The sequence below is a fragment of the Thermobia domestica genome, chromosome 17 (assembly GCF_964235325.1).
Source record: "Thermobia domestica chromosome 17, izTheDome1.hap1.1, whole genome shotgun sequence".
Taxonomy (NCBI): Eukaryota; Metazoa; Arthropoda; class Insecta; order Zygentoma; family Lepismatidae; genus Thermobia; species Thermobia domestica.
In genome coordinates, this window is record NC_137470.1 from 32390834 (window position 1) to 32404644 (window position 13811).

A 13811-nucleotide genomic window follows, 5' to 3' on the forward strand; every position below is an offset into this window, starting at 1 on the left:
TAGCCATTGAGGCTCATGCCGAGTCGTTTTGACGTATGATTAGCATCATACTAAAGACCTGACATCTGCAGGATGCATACGTTAGTCGAAATATTTAGTATGACACTAATTACACGTCTGAAGGACTCTGCATGAGACACATTTATTTCCAACTTTCCACACAAGGTCAGAGTCTGCTATTTGTTAATGCAATTGCCTTATTGTGGCGAGATTACCTGACGAAAATTTTAGAAGTGAAAGGGACGAATTAGATTTCTGGGCTTTGGGCATCCATGAACATGTTAGCTCTTAACGTATGAGGGATGATGTCCCGATCACACTATCCGAGGTAAAGGAAGGAAGGAAGTGGCATCGGACCTATATGTTAGGTACCATCCCAGTATTTGCCTGGTGTGAATAAGGAAATCTCAGGAATGTCTCACTCAATATGTCTGATTTCATAGTGAAGCACAGTAACGCTTTAATTTTCAACGTTGTACTCAGAAACATCATTTCCGATTTTGCCATGAGGGAGGACCAGAGTGTCAACTGAGATAAGAGTTTTATCTGGATTATTTGTGTACTGGTATACAATTTAGTAAAAAGAAAGAAAAAAAGTTTGTTTCTTAACCCTTTTAAATTATGGCTTTTTTAGGTATTTTTAGACTTTCACTCAATCATCTATTGCGTCAAGACTATTTATTGTAGGATCATGGTTCATACCCGGTTTTGTTTCTAGTAAAGCAGTGTTTCCAACTGTGTCCGCAAAATTTCCGTAAAGTGTACCAAATGTGAGAAATTTACGCTCAAAGTGGGAAAAAGGGATTTTCTTTTTAAAAAATCCTTTTATTTTTTTCGCAAATAGCTCCCTTTTGTATAGGATACGATCATGCGAATGATACTAAAAAAACTTTGCTTTATGGTGAAGATAATAAGATACAAGCAGTGGTACTGGGATGAATAGTTATGATTCTACAGCCGATTTACATATTCTCCCTTGATAATACCTTTTTAGTGAATTTCTATACTATCATCATCATCAAGACTGTTCATTGTTGGGACATGAATTATACCTCGTTTTCTTTGCCATGAACCAGTCTCTAGCATGTACCATAGTGGAGAAAATTCACCATAAAGGAAATTTAAAAAAAAAAATCTTTTCCCCCGATTTTGGGCCCCTCTGGCCGGCCCCTGTTTCAATCCACAGAGCCCCAAAAAATCACAAACATAGAACATAATATGTGTAATAACTGTACGAAGTTTCAATGTTATATCTTGATAAATAAGAGAGGAAAAAATATTGCCCCATGTACAAACATTACCGTATCAGCTTTCCCCTATTTGAGCAATGGATAACCCATTTTTATATAAAACTTTCCTGACTCATCCCTAAATACCGTAGAGACATGATTGATACACCGTTTTGTTTGGCCAAACCTAGTCTTTTAAACGGTACCACTCCCATGTCTCTAGCATGTACCATAGTGGAGAAAATTTCCAAAAAAAGAAATTTTTGTCAAAAAATCCCTTTTCCCCGATTTTGGGCCCCTCCACTATGGTACATGCTAGAGACATGCGAGTGGTTCCGTTTGAAAAACTGGATCATGCCAAAGATAACGAGATACGTATCATAACTTTAGAATAAATAGTAATAATACTGTAGATACTTTACTAAAGTAATTGACTAAAAATGTGTAAAAAATGAAAAAAAAAATAAAGAAATCGAGATTTTTTTGACACACGTCTGTTGACTCTAGCAACATGAGTCATATCTCATTTTCTTTAGCGTAAGGCTGCCTTTCGAATGGTACCACTCAAATTTCGCTTTCGTTACCTGTGAAGACAAAAATGGGGGAAGGGGAATTTTTCTTTTAAAAAATTCCGTTTTTTCCATTTTGGACAAGATTTTCCCGCTTCTGGTACACGATAGGGAAATTTGAGTGGTACATTTCAAAAGCCTGTCTCATAGCAAAACCAACGAGGTACAAGCTATGATTCTAGGGTAAATAGTAATGTGTCAGGGAGTTTTTGAAAAAAAAATCTCAAATATACCCTTTTTTTAAACCCATCGTCCATATTTGTGACGTCACAGCCCCCAGAAAGAGCACACGAGGCTGCAAAATGCCCATACAATATGTTCTATGATGCCTTCATATTTGAATGAATGCAAAAAAAACGGTCTAAAAAGCTTTAATAGAGACTTATAAAGCAAATTTCGAAGGTCGACGCCATGGCACAGGTGTTGAGCCATCATAATTTAAAAGGGTTAAACTCATGGAGGGAAATTGTCCCCTGTCCTCCCCGAATGTTGCCCCTGGTTGTACTTCGGTTTGTACCCTGATACACACCACAACATCTATTTTCAAATTCCCACATGAAATGCACATTACATTTTGTTCATTTATTAGGTTTAGTACGCCATTAGTGTATTGTAATTCTGGGAAAGACGCGCATCATTTCTTCTTCTTCTTCTTCTTCTTCTTCTTATGATTATTATTATGTGTTGCATCAGAATCTTCGAGAAATTCTCAAGTTATGATTGCCTGTGTAGAAATCTAAAACTTAGAGTCAAATTTAAATTATAAAAATTCTACTTTATCATTCAGTCATTACCCTAGACTTAAAACAAAAGACACCAGAGGAGATATTATAGCAGTCGTGAATTCGATGTTTAATGAGAATTTCAGTTTCTTCTGCTTCAGAGAAGGAATATATTTCTTTATAGCAAAGGAACGAAATAAAGGAATCAGGGAAACCCATTTTTATATAACAAAAGGCTTCACAAACTGTTAAAACGAATATAATTAATATATTTCCTCCTATCTAGAAATCATAACGCTCTGCCACCTGTTGAACAACGGGAGAAAAGTGGAAATTAGTGTTTACAAGGATTTATTTTTTTCTTATTAGATGCTGCGTAAATATCTGTTGAACCAAATCAAATCAGGTTGTTGTTACCAATTTCATAAAATTTCATTCTTGCCGTACAAAATTGAATATCTACCAATCTTGAATCCGTGCAGATATAGAATATGGATACAAAAAGAAGTAAAATTTCTTAGTAATTTCAAAAAATTGGCGCCGTCTTAAAAAGTTCTAAATGTTGAACTCAAACGAAATTTTTAATTTTGCGTCCCATTATACCTTTGGGCTAAGGAAAACGAATGACGAATCAGCGTAAGTTATTGTGAAAGTATTGGTGGTATGAAAAAGAGGAAATAATTGGAAAAACTCCGCGAAAATCCATAGATACAATGCTGTACGGGGCTCGAACCAGATACCCCTCGCACCTGAGGTGAGGGTTCTACCGCTGAGTTTCCTTGCCCCTACTATATAGTAAGTCTTTCCTAGTAGTTACGATAATGTTTTAGACCCTACTAAGTTCACTTTTTTTCTTATTTCAGCGGGAGAACAGGAACTGTTTCGTTTGCCTGAACGCCAGACCGGGGTTCAATTACTGGCGGAAGCTCATGTGGTTTGGGTCCCGCGTTAAGCTGTAGGTTCACGTCTCATATAACCTCATAAATATATATACAGGGTGTTAATGAACTGGACTGACAAAGTAAAACAGGTAGTTCCTCCCATCAAAATAAGAAAAAAAAAGTTCATACGGACCTGCGCTCAAAAGTGCATAGTTTCAGAGCTAGGACCATCCAAAACCGGGAGAAAATGAAATTTGGGGGCGAATATCTCCAAAATTATTAGGTATTTAACTGAGGCGGCATGTTATTGTCTTACAGTTGTAATCTACTCTATCCAAAAATAAATGATTCTGAATCGTTCAGTGGCGGCGCAAGGGAGTACCCCACAGGAAGTGAGGATCCCAGATATTTCGTTAGGACAGATGGGTCCGATTCATGACAGGTAAAACAACGTACTATCAAGTATCAAAAAATTGTTGAAACACCATCAATATTTTGAATAAAATGAAGATGGCAAAGGATTGTTGATGTGTTGTGCGTGGTTGCATAACGACAGTTGGGGCTGAATGTAGCGGATAAGAGGGAATTAAATAAAATCATTACATCTGTGGGTTTATGACTGACAGTCATGATCTGTGAGCTAAAGGAGACAGACAATTATAATACGTAATGATTTTGGAAGAATTAATTCAACGAAGATTGTTTAGAAAATGGTAGTACCTCCCGAAAAAAAATAACGAAAATAACAACAATATATACAATCTTCTTCGTCACAAACTCACTTTGTCGTAGATCTAAAGTAGAACCCCTTGCCACATAGGTGCACACTAGCACTGAGTTACCATGTACCCCTTTCCCCCCTCTCACCTAGGGAACAACATATTATTTTCAACGTATGGGAGCTGATGACACATGAAAACTAAAATACTGGTTATGTAACACAAAGAAGAAAAATTCGTGTGAAGAAAATAGATATCTCGAGAACAATTAGTAACTTATCCTTACGGATTTATTTGAAACAAAATGACATTCTACAGTGTTGCCTCTTAAGCTAAAGGAGGCGAATAAGTAAAGAAATATGAAAAGAGTTGAGGGAATTAAAATATGCCATACAATGGGAGAACCCAGAGGAAATCCATGGACACTTCTGGAAAGACATCTGTTCATTGCGATGACCAACATGGAAAGTTCCTTTGCCACGTGGGTAGCGTTGTAGTTAGTAATAGGTAGTAATGAGCAAATGTAAGACCAAGATCAAGACCCGGGTGGTCTTGGTCTTGGTCTTGGTCTTACACATCCAGTCTTCTTCTTGGTCTTGCACTGGAACACTTGGTTTTGGTCATGGTCTTGCTTGCAACAGTCTTGCAAGTCTTGCTTTTAAGAAAACTTATGCTTTTCATAGGCAGATTTTACTCTGGATATAAGGGAAAATAAATTCTGCTATGCGTCAATAGTAACGAAAATACAATGTATGTTTCTAAATGCAATATGGTTTACCTTGGTGTACCTATGATGATAGTGTGCAACATAGGTGATGACCTTTATTTTTTAATGGGTGCCCACGCTTCACTACTTTAAGATAAATCACAACATTCGTAATATTTTTATATTTTTTAACAAATCCAACACTCCACTGGTTCCCAAACTGGGGATGCTACCCCTGAGACGCATGAAAGAAAACCAAGACGGCATAACAGAATATTGAAATACCATGAACTGCAAAATTATTTTTACACTCTAAAGGCGTCAGATTTTTTTTTCTTTTCAACCAAGATTAGCTAATTTTTGTATTGAACAAACTTCCATTTAAATATTGAGAGTTTGTTTTACTGATTCCAATATATACTCCTTGGAGCAGAAACTTGGACATTTACGCAAAAGCGATGAAAAAATTGCAGGCTTTCGAAATGTGGGCATGAATATAAAAGAAAAGAATTAGCTGTCTTGAACGGAAAACGAATGAGAATGTATTAGAAATATTAGCAAAAGGGGAAAAAGAAGTATTTTAGATGTTGTTAAGAGGAGGAAGAGGAACTGGTTGGGATATTGGCTGAGGAGGAACTGTATTATCAGGGACGTGCTAGAGTGTATGGTGGAAGGAAAGAGAGGGAGAGAGCGAAGGCGACTGTAGTTGAAGGAAAGTATTAAAACAGAAAATTGCTACGTCAAGACGAACTGACTAGCTGAGGGCCACGGTGCATCGAAGCTTCTCAGTTCCAGCAAGTGACATGCCAATAATGGTAGAATAGCTAAGATGATGATGATATGTTTAGCAATATTGGCCAAAAAAAAAGAGAGAAAAAGTAATAATGATTATAATCAAACCTCTTAATATTTTAGAATAATTTGAGTGAAAACTGAAAACAACCCATTTGTGTATGTCTTGTGTGTAACCTCAATTTATACAATACTTTTGACCTATATTAGAAATACAAAATAACTGCAACAAACTCCAAGTTATTTGATATAACTGTACAAAATCACTCTCACTTGTGAATATGGATTATTTATTGCTGTATAATGTTATATCGCTGATTCCTCGATATGCCGTATACCTAAGGAGGCTCTATAATGATAAGCAATTATTCAATATACTGTATAAACATCCGCCCATGAAATCAAACTTACGGTCACATGCACAAGTTTTTTTTTTTTTTTTTTTTTTTTAATGTCATGAAAATGTTATTTTGATATTAATTTTATAAGCACACGCTAAACATTTCCAACTGATGCTTGAGCCTGGAAGCCAAGGCGATAATCATGTAGTCGACACCTATGGTGTACGGAATTACCGAAGTTCAATACTGCATTTATCTTTAGTTTTGGAAGAAGAAAACCACTAATATGTTTTGAAATGAAACAAAATGTCTAGTTTAACGTCCATAGATTATGCACCGAGGCTAAGGGAGACGGTGATGAGGAATTAAATGATGGTATGAAGAAAGTAGGAGGAAACGGAAAAAATCCGAGGAAATCCACATGTACTGTGTTTGTCCACCAAAAAAAATCTTACATGGCACGAGTTGGGATCGAACCAGGGATCGCCTGCAGAAGAAGTAAACGCTTTAACACTGAGCCACGTAACGAAAGGTTGAGTAAGTTTGTTTATATTTTTTCTCTCTCTCCGGAATCTTTATGGGCGCGTTACAACCACCGTGCCCATAATTCTTTAGTTTACTTTTCGCTTTTCCGCTTCTTATGGACATAACTATTCTTCGTATGATTTCCCAAAATCCAACTATGTTTTATCGTAAACGAATCAAATAATGGCCAAAGTGAATCAGACACTGAAGTTCTTAGTATATACCTTGTGACAATTCATAGAATTATGCTCTCGGTCGTCTTCTAATCAGGAATGCATCGTAATTCAACACCAATGACACATTTCTTTGTGTGCAACAAGTTTTGATTGGAATGACATCTGTGTGGCTTGAAAACGTGTAATAACTACAGAAAACGTGAACAACCGATTCAGAAAACGAAATACTTTAGATGTATGCTATAGGAGCAGAAGAACTTACATGGATTGTATAGCTATTGAGAATACATTCACTCCAGTGCATTTTTACTGATGCCAAAAAACTCAAGTGAAAGATGTAATGATTTTCCCCTTCCTTTTTACATTCCATATATATATATAACAAATCAAGTAGTAAAGGTACTTGTGCAAGACTCTTGGTCATTCTTCTCTCTTCAATCATAAAAATAAAGACATTGATATTTTGAGTTTATTTCTACCCATCGCAGTCATTATAGGCTAAACCAAAAGACAAAATAATAGATTTTTATGAACTATTATGCCACATCTGCACAAAACAAACAGGGATTAAGAGAATTATTTTATTTGATTCTCAGCACCTCATTAAATCTTGAAATTTTATACCATTAACAAATATTTCTAAGATAAGCCTCGTCCTATTCTCAAATGTGCAAAACGGAAAATGAATGTCCAGTTTTGTTATTCCTCTACTCACACGCCAAAAACATAAAAAATAAACAAGCTTTATCCTTCTAGGGTAAAAGCAAGACCGAGCAACAGGATTTTATAAAAAAATACGCACCCTCTGCTCCCCCCAAATACAAGAGAAGAAATTAAAAAAAAAAAAATATTTCTGTCTTCAGTACGTCACTCTGACTAATATTTATGTGTTTTATGCAATTTAAAACTTTTTAAGGTTTTTTCCCCCATCCCCCTTTGACTTTGCAAATGGAAAATTTAATTTCTTCGCGGTTTTATTGCTGTTTGATGGGATATGAATCCTGCAAGTTTCGTTCCAATCGTTCAACCCCTTCTAGGCTAGACCCAAGAGCCGAACCATAGGATTTTATGAAGGAATATGCCCCCTCTTTTCTCTTCAAACAGCAGTAGAAAAATTAAAAAAATATATTTCTCTCTTCAGATCGTTACTCTGATTAATATTTATGAGTGTTGTGCCATTTGGACAAGTTTTAAGGATTTTGCCCCCCGTGCCCCCTTTGTATTTGCAAATGGAAAATTTATTTTTTTCGCGGTTTGTTTGTTGTTAAATGGGCTATGAATTCTACAAGTTTCGTTCCAATCCCTCAGGTCCTTCTAGGCGAGGCCCAAGAGCCGAACCATAGGATTTAATGGAGGAATATACCCCCTCTGCTCCCTTGAAACAGCAGTAGAAAATTTCAAAAAAATATTTCTGCCTTCAGTACGTTACTCTGCTTAATATTTATGAGTTTTGAGCCATTTGGACAATTTTTTGGGGGGGTTTACCCCCGTCCCCCCTTTGTATTTGCAAATGGAAAATTTAATTTTTTCGCGGTTTGGTTCTTGCCCAATGGGCTATTAATCCTGCCAAATTCGTTTCAATTGCTGAGGTCTTTCTAGGCTAGACCCAAGAGCCGAACCCTTACCAAACTCGATGTTTATGATATTATAGCGCCGTTAGTTTGCAACACTGTATGACTAGTGTGGTATTTCTTTCCACATGTATATTCGAAATGTGTAATGTGTCATAAAATGTGTAATGTGTAGTAAGTTGACCTAGTACTATTTGAGAGAATAAAACTTTATGCTGAGTTGGAAACACTGTTAATTGTTGTCCCTCTGCTGATATTTTCATTGTACAAAATCCAAGCTTTTTTTTTTTTTTTTTTTTTTTGTCTATCCATTTAAAAGTTCCGTGGGCGTATCAGGATAAATGGTCCACTCTGTTGAAGTAATTTTAAAACATAGAATTAAAAAGTATGCCTATGTGAAATTAAGACTTTTAAAACAATTATCATACAAAGTGACAACATCTCTGTGACCTTCTGCCCACCGCCCATTAGCATATGATTAAGAAGGCCATCCTATTAATTAGGAACGAAGATTTCGTTTATTTTCATCGAAGTCTTATTCGTACTGACAATGCTGGGATTCAATGTTACGTTAATGGCAATGTAACCAATGAATCCTAACTAGCTCACTAGGTGGTGGGGAAAGTTGTGTATTTACAGAGCAACTTCTAAATGAACTGACATTTGATGGAAATCGTTCAATCTTTGCAATTACTGTAACATAGGGGATAATTTACCATTTATTATTTATATCTGAAAATATTTCATTATTATTATTAATAATAAAATAAAAAAAAAATAGCTTACTGAAAATTTGTTACTCAACATGCAGAAAAGCTCTCCAGTGTGACGGTTTGTTGAATACAAAAACATTATACCCTGTAACTATCTGTAAAAGGTCTCTTAAAATTTATATAGTTTTTATGATTGTCTTTACATTTTATGAGTCTAATTAATGCTAGGCATCAGCGATGTTAGCAGAAAAACATCAAGGGCGCTCATAAACATTAGCATATATATATCGGGTGTTGCAAAATAAGTGTTACAACTCTTGGGAGGTGACTCCTGTCACTGAGACAAGAAAAAAAGTTCTCTTCAATTTTCTGCTATCGGACACAGTTTCGGATCTACAAGGTGCCGAAAGCGTGGGAAAATGACTTTCGGACGCCAATAGTTCGGAAACTATCCAACATAAAGAGGGCGGGTAAAAAATTCACTGAAGAAGTCATACCTGCTCTATTAAATTTTGCATGTTTCACAATCCTACCGTGCACGCGCAAGGGATTCCCCAAAGGAACGTAGGGAGTCCCGGATAATCCGCCAAATGAAACTTGGTTAAATGGATATGAATTGATAGGCTTTCTACCAGGTAACAATAATTCGTTTGTCTTAAGTCGTTATCTGGAACGAATACAAAATGGCGGACACCTTTATGCCCGTTGTGTGTGGTTGCATAATCGCCAGGAACGGATGCTGGTCAACAGTGACGTTCTGAGTATTAATTGTAGCGAATTTGTACTCAAATGCTCTAGAAAGACATCTGGATTGTCGGTAGAGCATAAGAGATGAAGCAGGGTGATTCACATGTGTGGAAACACTTAACGAAAAATGCCAAGAAATGCACTCATACTCAATAAACTTGAGTTCAAAGCGTCGGAAATGTAAGGATTAGCGTCAAGAATATGAAAGCCATTGCCAATTCACCAATAATATTCCCTCAAACCGATGCAATATGATGTGCATGGTTGCATACCAATAAGGATGCACCAACTGAGGCCAAGTTCAAATTGTGCAATGGACTCACAAAGAAACTGGGTAAACTAAAGGAATGTCACTAGTGGGATCGCATGATCGATATTGAAATGTGGCCAATGTGTGTGTTGATATCAACATGTAGCTAATGGGCAAATGTCAACATGTCGCACTGCTGCTGGAACACCATCTCACGTGCGAAAACTAGGAAAATAACGTTGTACATTCTGCTATTACATCTGGTGTACCTTTTGGTAGAACGTAACTAGAACACGATTGTATCAATGTCCCTCTTTGTTTGGGACATTGTCCCACAGTCGACACATATGGAAAGAAATCTCATAATGCATGGTTCAAATTCTGATAGAGCGTGAAAATAACAAACTTGTATCATGTCCCATATCTTCTGAGACATATGACGTACTCGAAATATAGGAAAATACCTCCAGAAATTCGTATCTTACATACAGTGCACATGCCAAGACAAAGACGAAAATGAACGGATTTGACACATTTAACACTACAGCTGGAACACCATACATATGGAAAATAAAACGACATGAGAAATAGGAAGAAACGTCTTAAAGCTCTGATTGTTTACAACTGTGCAGTAGAAGTAACAAAATGAAACACACAAGTATGTCGGGAGGCTGTACAAGAGGGCTTGCCAAACAAAGTGGGTACTCTTCAAAGAAATGAATACAAAGAAAGTGAGGCTCTTTCGAACCTCAGGGCTAGAGCGCTCGCTTTTGCTCGCGTGGTCGCAGTTTCCAATCCTACTGGGAGCCCACGGCCTCAGATTCAAGACCCGAGTAGTTATTTTCCTATTTTTCGCACGTGGGACGATGTCCCGGCAGTAGTGCGACATGTTGGCATTTGTCCATTAGCTACATGTTGTTATCAACACACACATTGGCCACATTTCAATATCGATCATGCGATCCCACTATAGAAATATGCCATAAAAGCTATAGTGCAACAAACACCAAACAACCCCTGTTAAGTGGCCATAATAACAAGAAATGTATGTGGTCGGTTAAGAAACGGAGAACCTGGTGGGACCATAAACGGTTGGATCTGTAGTGAGTTGACGAGTAAACGAGTACAGTATTTAAAAAAAATCAAATCTGTGCTGGATGGCCACAAAAAGCAAGGAAGTATTTAACCAAGTCAGGGCAGGGCCAAAGTCGTGGAAACTCAACGTGTCTATAGGGACCAGGCGCGTTAGCAAAGTTGGGTAATTTGTAAACATACTGTGTAAAGAATATTCCATAGTTCTTCTGCAAATTATATACGACATCGCAGCGTAATTTTACTTAGCGCAGCGTAATTTTCTGTATAACGTCCCACGTTTATGCCATTTAGGCTAAGGGAGACAATGAAGGCAAGTGACTGATGATAGAAGAATTAATGGGATGAGAATGTGAGAGAAAGGGAGAGTACCCGACAACCCCATGGACACGATATTATCCACCACAAACTTACTGGATCGGAAATCGTATCAGGGACCCCCCGCACCAGAGGTAAGTGCTGTACCACTGAGCAACCGTGCCCTCGCAGTTTAACTTTAAGAAGGCATAACCACACAATTTTACTATTAAAATTCGCTCACAATCTTTTGTCTTTTGTACAATGATTCACAATAATTGAATAAAGATTTAGGATATACTGCAAAATGATATGTCTGAAAAGCGATTATTCTCGGAAAAATACGTACAAACCTCTGCATGGTGGTCACTAGAAACTATCATTTCATCTATTTGAACAGAACGAAGTTGGAAACTCACACGGGCTTTTGTTCGTATTGAGAAGGCATGTCAGCGACAGTGTATATGCGCGTAAAGGAAGACAAGGGAGAGAGACAAGCACCATCCTGTGCTACGTGGGACTGTGTCCGTAGAAAACAAACACGTCACCACGTGAAAGTAAAATCGAAATGCTTATTTTAGCTTTGTACAATTGCAAACCGTTACGAAATTAGAGGGTCCATGTATAAATACGAGGGTCATTTCAAAAGTCTTGCACACATCCTATGCACGACCGTTTGAGTGGTTTGATCAAGTTCACTTTTAGGTTAGTTGTGGGTCAGAGTTTGGGCTTGACGATTGTTTCTGTGTTTTCTGGTTGCGTAGCTATGTTGTGAGAAATTCAGTGGTGAACCTGACTGAGGTTGAGTTACACATGATGATAAGCGTTCCTATATCAACATCCAAGCTATACGTGGAAAGAATCCAACTGAAATTTACAATGCTTTGCGGGAGGTTTGTCGAAATAATGTAGTGGATCATAGCACTGTATTTCGGTGCTCAGCTTCTTTCCGTGAAGGTCGCGTAAGCAATGCGGACACCCCAAGAAGTGAAAGACCATCAACTGACACAGACTACACTACTGAGATTATTGTGAATAACATTTTGAGAGAGGGTCGACGAAAACATGTAAGAAAATTGCATATGAAGCCAAAATATCTGTCACTTCACTTTACAGAATCATTACTGAGAAGCTGAAGATGAAGATGAGATGGGTTCCGCATGGTCTGAGTAAAGAGCAGAAAGCATGTTGCAAAAGAATCGCAGAAAAATTGCTTCAACGTTATCAAACAGAAGTTTTTCCAGTTATCAGTTTTTCCAAACGACTGTGGCAATTGATGAAACCTGGATACGAGAGTTTGAATCAGAATTGAAGTTTCATTCGTCACAATAAAACAGTTCAGACTCTTCACGCCCGAAGAAATTCCGCTAGCAACAATCAAACGTTCGATCTTCGCGTATGATACGAATGGAGAGATGGCTACAATAGAGTGACACAGTGGACGTCTATACCAGGCGTATACTACAAGCTGTTTCTGCAAAATGTTTTGCGCCCGAAAATTATTGAAAGAAATCCCGACATGCTTGCAGCTGGTGTCCTCATTCTGAACGATAATGCAAGGCCGCATACTGCTCTACAAGTAAGGGTGACAACAAGTATGGATGGGAAATACTTCCTTTCCCAATATAGTCCTGATTTGATCCCACCAGACTTTGATTTGTTTCCCAAATTAAAAGAACTACTCTGTGGAAAATGTTTAGATTAGATTGACGAAGCTTTCAGTGAGGTAACCCGAGTGATCAGACACCTCAACAACGAAGGTGCAATATCCAGAATACAGAATTTGCCAAATGTTGGGAAGCTGTCATAAACAAGTATGGAGATTGTATTGACGGCCTGTAAAGGTATTTTGTACAATAAATTATTAGCTTGCATAAAATCTTTCAGTGTGCAGAACTTTTGAATGACTGTCGTACAATATATTGCAAAAAATATTCCGAACAGTTGCTAGGACATAATATTATACGTAACGGTCCATCTAAACACTAAATGCAAAGAAGCTATTGGTACCATAACAAATAACAGTCTATGTGCCACACTAAATAAGAGTATATCCGCCTTATGCAGAGTCGTTTTGACATATGATTAGTGTCATACTAAAAGCCTGACTACTGCAGGAAACATATGTTAGTCGAACTCTTTAGCATGTTACTAATCACACGTCAAAACGACTCTGCATAAGGTCCTATGAGTCTAATTTCGTAATAATGTTCGCAAAATTTGCGGATCGCAAACGAACACAAACAATGCAATAAATAATTATAATTGCATACCGAGAATCGTAGAAAAAAAGAGTAATATTTTACATTTCGTTAACACAATCCACTGCAGCATGAAGCCGTATGAAACATTTTAAGACATTCATTAATTACGACCTAGCAGTTGTGTATGTAAGAGAAAACTTGAACCTATGATTTTTGTGATATTAATGCACAATTCGCAATTTTTTACGATGCTGCAGTATTATAGAAGGAGTTTACC